Source organism: Linepithema humile, chromosome 5 (assembly GCF_040581485.1).
Source record: "Linepithema humile isolate Giens D197 chromosome 5, Lhum_UNIL_v1.0, whole genome shotgun sequence".
In the NCBI taxonomy this organism is placed as follows: Eukaryota; Metazoa; Arthropoda; class Insecta; order Hymenoptera; family Formicidae; genus Linepithema; species Linepithema humile.
Window position 1 is genome coordinate 8,165,091 of NC_090132.1, and position 12,024 is coordinate 8,177,114.

Below are 12,024 nucleotides of genomic sequence, written 5' to 3' on the forward strand. Positions count from 1 at the left end.
AAATCAAATAAGCGAGGAAGATTTTTATCCCTTTCATCTCTTTTTAGATATCGTCTATAAAAATAATATAAAAATCTTGATTAAAAATGCTCACTATCCATAAATTAAATTGCTATAAATGTTCGAGAACAAGTATGGGCGACATAATTATAATTTAAGGGCGCGAAGAGTGCGTGATTAATTGTCACGCTTTTTATTGGAGGTAAAATTGCGAAGCGGGAGATATTTTGAGGCAGCGAGTTTTGCCCTCGCTGTACAAACTTAAGAAATAGACGCGGAAAGGAGGGGACACGGTAGCAGCGTAGTTAGTTATATGCCGTGCATGCTGGCAACAGTGCCGGTGTGTTTTTCATTTTCTTTATATCACCCTTGACGCTCGTAAAACCATTACCCATGACCGAGCGAACGCAACTTCTGTATAAGCCCTATCGGTGTGCGCGTATAAACGCACGGAGTCGAGACACTCTTTGATGATACTGAAACTTCTTTTACTTGTGCACTCCTGTAGATCCGTAAGACGAACCCAATTTCCTCGGCGACGGCAAGTCGACCCCTCAGATTTGTCCGACATGCCCACGGGAAGAATTCAGTTTCGTCGTTGGCGATTGGTTACATCTTTTCGGCCGTTATCCTTTGATAGCGTGTTGTTTCCAATGATTTAACTGCTCGTATCCCGATCTTTGCCGTGAAAATTCAATCGATTCGAAAAACATCGACGATTTCATTACGCTGCGGTTTATATCACATATCACTTGATATCAATGTAAGGCTGCTACCTAAATTTATAATGTGAATATCGATGTGTCCTGTTCGTTTTAATTTTTATTTGCCTTTTAATTTGTACGTTTTTCACGCAAATACTTTTAATATATTTAACTGCCGGGTGAATGCTCCTCTAAATCTCATTATAGTTAGTTCGCGAAATGCTGAACGAAATGAGGAGAACGGGTCGGATGCTCTGATGTGCAGATAAGTCAGTTAGCGACTCGCTCTAGCGCGTTCCGACGTCGAGTCTTTTTTGCATAGTATCTTCTTATTGCTTTTGCTTTTTCCTCTTTCTCTTTTGCTTCCACTTACTTCTAACGAGTGATTCATCATCAGCGTCGCCTTCTCTTCTTCCTCTGACTAGCTGGCTGGCTAGCTGGCTGGTTGCCTGTTTGGTCCATGGATCTTTTGCCCTTCCTCTCTGTGCGCGCCTCTGTCCTCTCCTTTCTCTCTTCTCTCATTCCTTCCCTCGAGCTACTCCAAGTACTTGTTTTACTCCCACACGGTCATATTATCACATAATTCTTTCTTATTATTATAGTCATGCTTTTATAGGCATTTTTCACATAAAGCCTCCTCTACTCAATTCAGGTTTCATAAAGTAAAATCATAAAATAAAACGCAATAAGAATATTTTTATGTTTTTAATATTATGTATTTGTTTCAATTTACAACTAATATCGCCGATTTGTAATCGATTTTTTGAAAATTTGCATTTGAATATTTTTTCTAGATTTTACGTTAATGCAAAATTATATTATGTACAGATTTTCCAAACGATATTAAATAAGACGAGTCATCATTAAATATTTAGAATAATATTTTTTACTTTCACTGCATCACTGCATTGGCGCGAATAAATACAACGATATTTCTCTCCAGACACTTGCGAACATTGCTTGTGTTCACGATGCAAACTCAGCAGGAGCACAAGGAAGAAATCAAAGCCAAGCTCTTTTATTTCTTGATTCTCTACTTTCCATCATTGATATTGAAAATATATTTGTGTCTGTCAATAAATCTTCTAGTTTCTCATTTTATAGTAAAATTTCCAACAATTGTGAATACAAAACTTGTTTTATAACAATTCATATTAATTAAAGTAGCATGCGCATTAAAAGTAGCACAAAACATTAAAAACTTTCTATATTTTTAACATCTAAGCCAATTTAGCGTACTTGTATTTGATCCTAATCAATCATCAAGTGCCGGGAGGCCAAACTATTCGAAATATCCATGCATTTTCATCAGTATTGAAAAACGAGTGTCGTTCGTCTCGAAAAGTCCACCTTCGGCCCGGAAGGTGGGATTCCAGTAATTCGGTCATGGAATGGATGGGCGACGACGAGAGAGCGAGAGGGAGGATGGAATGGGCCGGGTAAGGGGGATAGGGTAGGGACGGGAGGGCGTTCCACGGCACCCTGCATGGGGTAGCTTGCAACCTCACGCGACACTAGAACCATCTATATCCCAGGAGATTTACGAGTTCCTGGTGCAGCGGCTGCTCGTAGCAACTACACGCTACACAATATCGGTATAGCGCGGTGGTGCCTCCTGTCGCGAGACGAGCGGACTGTTGCTCCGCGGGGGTTTTCGCACACTCGCGTTCGTTCCGACGCCATCCGGGCAAAAAATTCGCGACTCGATCTCAATCCGAGCCTCTTCTCCGCTGGCCCGTCAATATGCACCCGTAGCTATGTCTGCTTCGTCTTTCGGAAGGCGCACATTTTGCATCGCTGCGGTTTCTCCGCGAGTGTATTACAAAATGATATATCTTTTTGAGGACTGTATACTTAATGAATGTGAGCTAAATAGGAATTTAGAATGCTAATTACTTTGTCATAATAATATATTCATATTAGTAGTATGTGATAGTATCATCGAACAAAATTAAAATTAGTAACCAAGACTGTAATAATTAATTGTAAAAAATATTCTTATCTATTTATATACGCTTATTATTTTTTAATTGTAAAGTGTCAATGTAGCCAAATTGATTTTATTATTGACATATTTTAATGTGCCACATATTTTTTCACAAATACATGTTTAATAAATTTATTTCTGTAAAACTCGAATGTATGTATTTGATAAAGAAGATATTTACGAGACATTTCGGATGGTCAGTTGAAACGTGGGCACTGATATTTATTCGTTTCGTATTATCAACAGATGAGGCCATTGAAAGAACAGAGTAGACAGTTGCTACGCATAATTAAAACTTTTACGGCACAAAGGCGGAGTATCGGCCTTGATTTCCATTCACGATCGGCCAAGCGTGGAGAATGGCAAGCCGAGATTTTCGAACAGCCCCCCAGACACAGCCGTCCGTTCACACCCCGCATGATATTCTGCAGGGGTAACCAATGAGTTTGGCGCGGAGGGGGGGGGGAGGGGGTTTACCCGTGGTGCTACGCGGGACGACGACGACGACGATATGAGTACTGGTATCTACCCACCTATGTTTCTACACTCCATCCCCATTTCACCCCATCCCCTTGATGCGGCCGGTTTACGAGCAACCTGTGGTAACGAGAGCGATAGATAATAACTGCTCCGTGCTCAATTCCACCCCTCTCTCTCCCCTCCCCTCTCTCTCTCCCTCTGTTTTTTTAGACATACATCTACATAAAAAACTCGCCCGCGCACGCATGCACAAATACATGTGTATGAAACTAACTGCAATTTTTTTAAAATTTTTTATAGCTTGTTTCTCGAATATTTCCCGCAATTTGATTAAGTGGATCACGCGAATATTATATAAAAGAAGAGACTCATTGTCAGTCAAGATTTATTTGTACAAACAGCAGGCGAAATAGAATTAAATTTACTTGTGTGATATACCGTCTCCGCTGATGCAGATTTATCAAGAGCGCGATGTTTCATCAATGTGACAGCGTTTTCAGCACTTTCGTGAAACTATAATTTCTATACTTTTCAATGGAGAAAGTGTCGAAAATGTTGCGAATTACGCAAAGTACGATGTTGTTTTGCAACGCCATATCGAGAATCATGTTTCTGGTTTTTGCGAGTTTTAAGTATGAGAATTTATGGCAGCTTAAAAACTCTAGCTTCCTTCGGGAATCCTGATAAATGCGCGCAGGAAGGACGCTTAGGTATGTACGCCAGACTCAGTTTCAGGGCGTCGCGTACTCTCGAAAAGGTCGCGAAGCAATTCTAGGCCGAACAGCAAATAAGATATACAACGAGCGTGTGTAAACAATTTCCAAGTAACAAGGATTGTGCGAGGATCGCGAAGAGAATTCTGAAAGACTATTTATCGTCCAAAGTCGGTGATATCTTATTAATGTTGGTTCATTTATAACGATAACGAATGAAATCCGATTTAAAAAGTATTATTTTTCACCGTAAAGATAACTTATTCTTTTGCATTATTAAATATTTTGCCTGCCGTTCTGTATCTTATTTTTGTTTCGTAGATAAACGTTTTATAAATATATACACTTTTAAATAAATATAATTAATGCAATATATTTCCATAACTTATTCTTGTCTAATAAAGCATTTGATGAAAAAAATGAAGGAAATTCCGAACAAATAATTATTTATAAGAGATATGATCGCGCCATGTATACGCGCAGCGAGGTCGACCGTGTATTTTACAATTTAAACAAGTTAAAATGGCAAAATTTCATAAAAATCGCAAAGAATGTGAGGTATTGCGATTGAAATGCGTTTGAGACGCGTCATTTTGTCGGCAGCGTCGATTTACACGAAAGGATAGAGGGTGAAAGGTGAGACACTGCACTTGCCAAACATTTGGGGTAGTCCGAGGCGTGTCATTTTGTTGACATCGCTGATAGTGGGATAGAAGGTCCTGTTTAGATTAAGAAACAATTAAATAGTGGTACGTTTTTAATTTGAGTGGTCCGAGAAAGAGAGATGTTTTTTTAACAACGTTGATGAAGTAAGAAATCTTTCTGAGACAAAGCGCGGTAATTTATATACACGAATGATTTTACACATATATTGTCGCAATTTGAGTAATTGAAGATGCTCTGTTTTTGTAACAATATCAACAGAAAGAATTTATTCTATAGAAATTTTTCTAGAAATTCTAGAATTCTATTCTGTAGAAATTTATAAGAATCTATCTATTAAAAATGTAACTGACATAATATTAATGTTACACAATTATGTAACACTAAATTAAAATAATTTTTACGCTTCTTTATTGTATTTCAGACTACTTTGAGATATTTTTAATAGACATAGATACCGCGAGATATTTACGAGATGAAGGAACTCATTGTAGATTGAATCACGCAAGACCAGATTGAATCGCTGGCACAATCTGCGACTATAAAATTATTCGACTTTGCCAAGAATCTGCCGGTATTTTTCTTCCTTAATTTTTTTCATCTTAACTTAAGAGATACACGACAATTCTAACGTCTACATTTTCCTTTTAGATATTTAATATTGAACATTTAATTACAAACGGGAGGAAATGAAACGAAATGGGTGATGTAGAGCTTTGCCAGCTCTCATTCCCCGTAAGACTTTCTGGACTAACCCCTTTCGCTCTTAACGTGAACTATTGATATCCCGAGATACCAACACTACCGAAGCTGAGGCTCAACGTGCATGTGACCGAACAAGGCACCATGTGCATTCATTCTATTACAAAAGAAGCTGAACCAGCGTTCGACCCGCGTCCCTAGCACGTTGTATATATATGAACGACGAAATTTCAAGCATTTGATTTCATATGATGATTTTCGTTTTCTAAAAGAAAAGAAAAATCCTCGATAGCTGTAAAACGTTTTAGATTTTGCATTCAGCCAATCTTGTTTCAGTCAAATTGAGCAATCATTGGCAGCATGTAGATGTAATGTATGCACATAAATTTAGCACAATTGCTAATTTTTGAATAATTCGATCATTGTTTCCTCGTATAATTTCTTCCGTCTTAATTATTGCAAAATTATGTGTCCATTATTAGAAATCCAATGTATTCTCCAAATATTTGGTAACATGCGAAATGAGCTAACTCCGTTATTTCTGTTTCTGTTTCAGGTGAGTGGCAGGCTGCATTCGCTGTCTCTGCAATGCCAAATAGATGGTCGATGTGCGTATCTGTCGATCGTCAATTTATCGGTTGCGGCGAATCGGATGCTGCACCCGGTGAGTGACGAACCTCCCCCCCCCCCCAACCCTCACTGCGGCTACCTCCCGTAGCTCACTTTGACCGATATGTTCCCAGACCAATCAGTATCCAAGTACACAGTATCATCCGTATAAGCCTAGTGCTGTTGTAGTCGTTCCCCTTTCTGGTCTCTCTACCTGTAGTTTCTGCTTTGGTGCAGTAGCATGTAGATAGGGGGTTGAATTATCGAGGGTGGCCAATCAGCCAACGTCCGCGGATACGGGGTGTCGTTTGCGAAAAATCGACCGAGAACAGAGTCACATTCTCTACATTGCGATAGGTTGTACGCGATTAATAGAAACTGAGATACGTAACGAAAAGGCTACAACTATTCATAGGATTAAAATATAGGACGTATAGAGAAGCATCTAACATTCTCGGTGGGCGAGATCGAGTCGATGCGAACGATTAGTTCGTGACGAGCGCAGCGTAGGCACGACTCTTTTACAACTCAATGTACAAAATTACTATTTTAGCACGTTTCTTTAGAAATCTTACTTTTTTTTATTTAATTTTTTCTCGAAAATGCGCACTCAATACGCGAGAGAGAAAGAGGGAGAGAGAGAGAGAGAGAAGAAAAAAAAGAATGTAAGAAAGAGAGGGAGCGAGAGAAAAAGAGATAGAGGAAAAAATATAACGATTACTGTTAATGTTGTTTTTGTTATTTTTTTTTTTTATTTGCAAAGCAACGCGAGAAGATGTTTATATTGTTACCAGTTCCGTTTTGCTAATGGTAACTTTCGCTCATTCGTTACGAAAAGACTGTTTTATTTCATTATTAATAAGGCTCGTTTTGTTACAAACGAATGAAAGAAGTGAAAGAACTTATTCGAGCTAGATCGCAGATGTTGCGTGCGTTTACAATTCTCGTTTATTAATGAACGAGGATTCCAAACGCATACAACACATTTGCGATCTAGCTTAAAGTATCTGTTCACTTCTTTTGTTGTTTTATTTCATTTTATCATATTAATTAGAATTATTAATTGAAAACGTCTACCGGCGGCAAGCGAGATTAATGATGAAAAAAATGCTCTTTATTTGATTGGTACAAAATATATATGTTTGTAACAGTGCGCTCTCGTGCACTGTCATCATCTGGACGGAACAACCCTCCAGACGTAAAACGGCGCTAATAATGCCGAGTAATCTTGCACAAGTGAGTACATCGAGCTCTCGCGAGAACGGCTCGTCTCGCTATCGATACACACGATGGTGGGGAAGCCGCCTCAAGAGACTCAACTGCTTACCGATCCACGGCAGTCGATGGACGGCTGAATAATAAATAAGGGTTGGACCATACGACCTGCATCCGGATTCCCGTCCTACTTTAATTGTGCAAGCTTATTTGGCGCTTAGCGCCGTTTTACATTTGGACGATTGTCCGGTGCAGACGGTGTCAGTGCACTTTGGTGCACTGTCACATGTTGATATTCGATAATTTTATTAATATTGTATAGAAACATTTATGATGTGCGTCTGCTTATTAAGTACCTGTTAAAGCGGTGAAGAGTGCGCGGTCTCGAGATGGATATCTCTTTTAAAATAAATTCGGAAAGGATTTTCTAGAGAAAAAGAGCGTTCCTTTTTTTTTTCTTTATCAACGTCAGTCTGAGAAATAAAAAGTAAAACGAAGATAGATCACAAACGAATATTGTAATGTACGTATCTATCTAGTACCTACACGCCTGCTCGAATGAGACATACGGCGCTATCCTATACAGTAACTTTATTCTAGTTAATGAATGTATACGAATAGTCGCTAAGAGAGGATGCGAGAGTAATAATACAATAACGCAGTATTTCTAAGAGGTATGTAATGTTAATAGTTATTTATTTTGTGGATCTCGGAACATGATATTTCATTGCTCTGCTGTGCTATACGTTATCAATTAGACACGTAGTCCTGTTAGGGGTAGGCGTTACCTATGCGTAGTAGTAGCTATTTGTGTAAATGTTCCGCGTGGCAAAAAAAATCTCTTTTCTTCTTTTTTTGTAATATACTAGAATATTAATTGTCGATCAATTTGAATCCTGATTGTATGTAATTCGACATGCGACCAGGGCCGCATTAGCTGCCTATGAATAAGATTGTGACCTAATTTACACCGTACGTTTTATCCATACTAAATCTGTACCATATTCGTACTACGTATTTTTCAGATTAAGCTATTTAGTACGAATTTAGTACAAATATGGTACACGTATAAAAATAATCGGTGTAAGCAAGGCCTATAACTCGGCGTTCTTAGGGGTCGGTTGCCGTTTTGAACGCTATTGTAATATTACATTGATTATACGATTGCTAAAAAAAAATAAATGCGATGTAAACTTAATTACAAGTCTTACGCTTCTTTGCGGCCCTGGCCGCAGCAGTCCATCCAATATCAGCTCCAGTTTCCTCGTTCCCGTCGTTTACTATCCCTCGCGAATTAAATTTTAAATATCAATAGGTACGATTGCACTAATTTAAATTACGTTTTCACCGCTTAATCCAAATATTAACGTGTTTCAACTTACGTCTGTTTGAATATCGAAATTACGTGTCTTGGTTTGATCCAAATATTTATCGTCGGCGTACGGTCTCTTAACGCGAGCGATATTTTCCGCCGGGATCGTTATCAATTCTTTAACGATATCACGATGTGGCAAGCGGAAGACGTGCGGCGCTTGCTTTACGGCACTTAAAGCGCTCGTTAGGCAGCGTCATCGCAGCGCAGTAGAACCGCCTTAACGGGCGCCGCGTTGATCCGGAGTTGAGCTTTCCACGGACAGCCATAAGTCTCGCGACGCTCCGGGATATTAATATGTTATTGCGGAAAGACTCCCTCATGAAAGTCGACAAGGACTGCAAAAATATGTCTCGCGCGTCTCGGCGTCTCCTGGGGTACCACACATGTTCAGCGTAGCATGGTGGATGCCGCTGTCGTTCGCTATTCCTACATACGCGCGCTAACACGCACGAACACACACACAGTCACGTACCCACACGTACAGGCGGAAGCCCTCGTTACTATCGTACACGTAGCGGGGAATGGTTGGGGGGCAGAATTCAGCAGACGCCATTTGTATTAATGAAGCTCCCGACAATGGTGCACGCCCGATGAATTATGTACCTACGTTCGAACCGAACGAAGGTACATAACCGATCTAGGCGTAAGTTTGCTATTGGCCTCACGCAACACTTCCTATTCTCTGATCCTTAGTTATAACTTCGTGATCCTTGGTTCCTTAATCTAAAGCCGATGCTGCCATTTTTCGAAAAGAATGTTCCGAAGATTCGATCATGTATGTATTCTATCAATAGTTATCAAATTTTGAGATCAGAAAAATAAATTTACATTAAAAAAGAAATTAAAAAAAAGCTGATTTATGCTCAACGTGCTTGTCAAATTAACATCATAATTGTGAAACTTGTATTTTACACAGGTTTTTTGAATTTTTGAATATTTATTTTAAAGATATGCGTATCGTCAATCTGTAATTTATGTATCGCATTTTAATCTTTCATATTAGTTGAACGCAATATTTTTGATTTTATCGCGTAAAATGGATGGATCTTTTAAATGTTCACCATTAATCAAGGAATTAATTAAAAATCAAGTTTTTTGGCCGGCAAAAGAAAATAATTTTGATCAAAACCGGGGGAGGCATTAGCTGCGTAGCTGCAATCTATTACACGAAAAGACGTAGCGAAGCATCCATCTCGCCATGGCGCGGATAAAACGACCGCTTTACTTTGGATTACAGGGGGAGCAATTTACAGCAGGCGCAAGAGCACCTGTTCGTTCTTGAGGAGATGGAAAGGTGGGGACGCGCACAACGCGAGGGGTAGTCTTTTAAGGGTGTGGGAATAGCGTGCTTTGCAGACGTTGCGGTAATTGAATCCCAGTAAGTCCTCCTATATAGGTGTATTCACTTAAATGTATAACACTACTCTCCTTTCCTCCCACACCATCTTTCTTTCGCTCTTCTTTAATCTTTCTACTTCTCTCTCTCTCTCTCTCTCTCTCTCTCTCTCTCTCTCTCTCTCTCTCTCTCTCTCCTATCTCGCGCAATGATTTTCAGGTAGATATTATACAAAAATTTATATACGCGTTTTAATTCGGTAAAGCTACTCTCGAACGACGCGGCTTGAATTTACTTTTCGTCTGTGCTTTGTGCAAGTTTATGTCTTATTTCAGTTTTTTTTTTTGTAATATAAACGTTTTACTTCTCAAAGACGATGCATCTTATCACTCATGTATAATAAGCGTGCGCGCGCCCCGTCAAGTACTTTTATTTTTCCGTTTGACAAAGAAAATTAACAATGGGTTCCACTGTGCGAAAACTCATTCTGTTACTCCTCGAGGAGAGTCTACTATCCCGGCAACGAAATCCTGATGTACGAGCTTCACGTTTCAGCAGCTCCTTGGCTCGGGCCGACTAATATGAATGTGTTAGGTGTAGATGAGCCTAGCGTGCTCCGCCCTCATATAATTACTTCACGCTTCTCTCTCCGTAACCCGGTGCCCTCAGATACTTCCTCCCCACCCTCCCTCGCTCTCTTGTCAGTGGTGTTCTAGCGGTGTTTCTATACCGTCGTGCTCTTGCAGGGTGGTTTGCCCGTAGTTGCATGCACCGCTCGCAAATACCATCGTATCCTGTGCGCTTGGTATAACAAGGGGGTCGGAGGAGGATTCAGTCGGGTTTGAGGGGGTGTTGTGCAAAGGGGAGGTTATTAGGCAACGCAGCACCTCATCCCTCATCCACGTAACCGCGCCGCAGCGTGTATTATGTAACAACACGGAAACGAACTGTGAGGTGGTTGGTTGGCCGAAAGAGAGATAGGGAACGGCCGAGCGGGATAGAGAAAGAGAAACCATGTGAAAGCCTCGCTGATGTTGCTCTTGCTGCTACAAATATTACACGTATTCGTAACGATGCGCTCGTAACTCTCGGTTAGTATCTGTTATTTCCACGAGTGCTGAATTTCCATTTCGATTTGAGTACAAATCACGCTTTTATGCGTTTCGGGAAGGCTAGTTAAGATTCGTTTATTCGAGCCAAGATTATACATTATATCGAGCTTGGAAATTCACTTTTCTCGTCAGATTCTTGACAAGTATATTCTGTACTTTCTTTCTTGCTTTTTTACATAAAACATTGACAAAATTTTAATTTATCAAAAATTTATAAGGAAAATATTAATAATTTAAATCTCGCAACACATTTCGTTAGATAAAAAAATATTTCGACTTACTAAATTAATCAGTACAATCGTATCTATATTTATCCGCACTGTTTTTTTATTGCAAGCCAATGTGATATTTCTTTGAATAAATTCGATATGAACAAATTTCCTTACCAATATACGAATCCGAAACTTTAATAATGGCTGCTAAGTTTGTGGAACACATACATCTCATGGTATTATCAGAAATCTTAATTTACAATTGAGTTCTGGCGGTTTAACGGACATTTTGCGGCCAATATAATGTCTAATAATTCTAATAATTCGCCGGTTTAGAGATGAATGGTGGGAGGGAAGGGTGGCAGCGCATAGGGTGAGAACGTTCCCTGGAGCTGTGCCCGGGAAGGTAGGGAAGTGAAACCGAGATGAGACGAGCGAGGAGAGGGAAGGACGACACGAAGAGAAGGAGGTACAGAAGCGAGAGAGAGGAGAAGAAGGAACAGGTCGACCAAGGGTATGGGCCGAGGAAATGGAGGGAAGGCCAATTAGAGGGCGGGAAGATTTATCTGCGGGCGACGGGTGTGCGGATAGTAAGGGGTAGGTTGGTCTCTTCTGCCTAGTGCACTTGTATTATTTCTTGGTTGGACAACCCCGTTCAAGACAACGGCGACGTCCAGCTGCTATTGGCTGTTCCCGAACCTTTATGAATTAGTTATTAACTTAGTTTCGCCTTTTCTGCATAAATGTCCTATTTTCGTTAAACGCGTATTTTTGTATAATAATGCAAATTATAATTCTTATTGAATGTGTTATCCCTTGAAAATTTTTGCTAGCATAGAGAAACTGATATTTATATATTATTTTATGAATAGGTATTGTTATAAATAGGTTTGTAATGTATATTAAATTTTCGTCA

At 39.6% G+C, this 12,024-nt stretch overlaps 1 protein-coding gene across 5 annotated transcripts in view; it reads left to right on the forward strand.

Annotated features, from left to right (window-relative positions):
- The window catches only part of LOC105674628 (homeotic protein ultrabithorax), a 176,651-nt gene that overhangs the window by 83,762 nt on the left and 80,865 nt on the right, over window positions 1–12,024 (forward strand). The window contains exon 3 of one of the 5 annotated variants that reach the window (XM_067354820.1): window positions 5,806–5,913. The exons of 3 other annotated variants lie outside the window; for them this stretch is intronic. The gene's annotated coding sequence lies outside the window, so the exon portion shown is untranslated. Of the gene's footprint in view, window positions 1–5,805; window positions 8,272–12,024 lie in introns of those variants that run through there. One more of the 5 variants, XM_067354819.1, reaches the window with a different exon arrangement.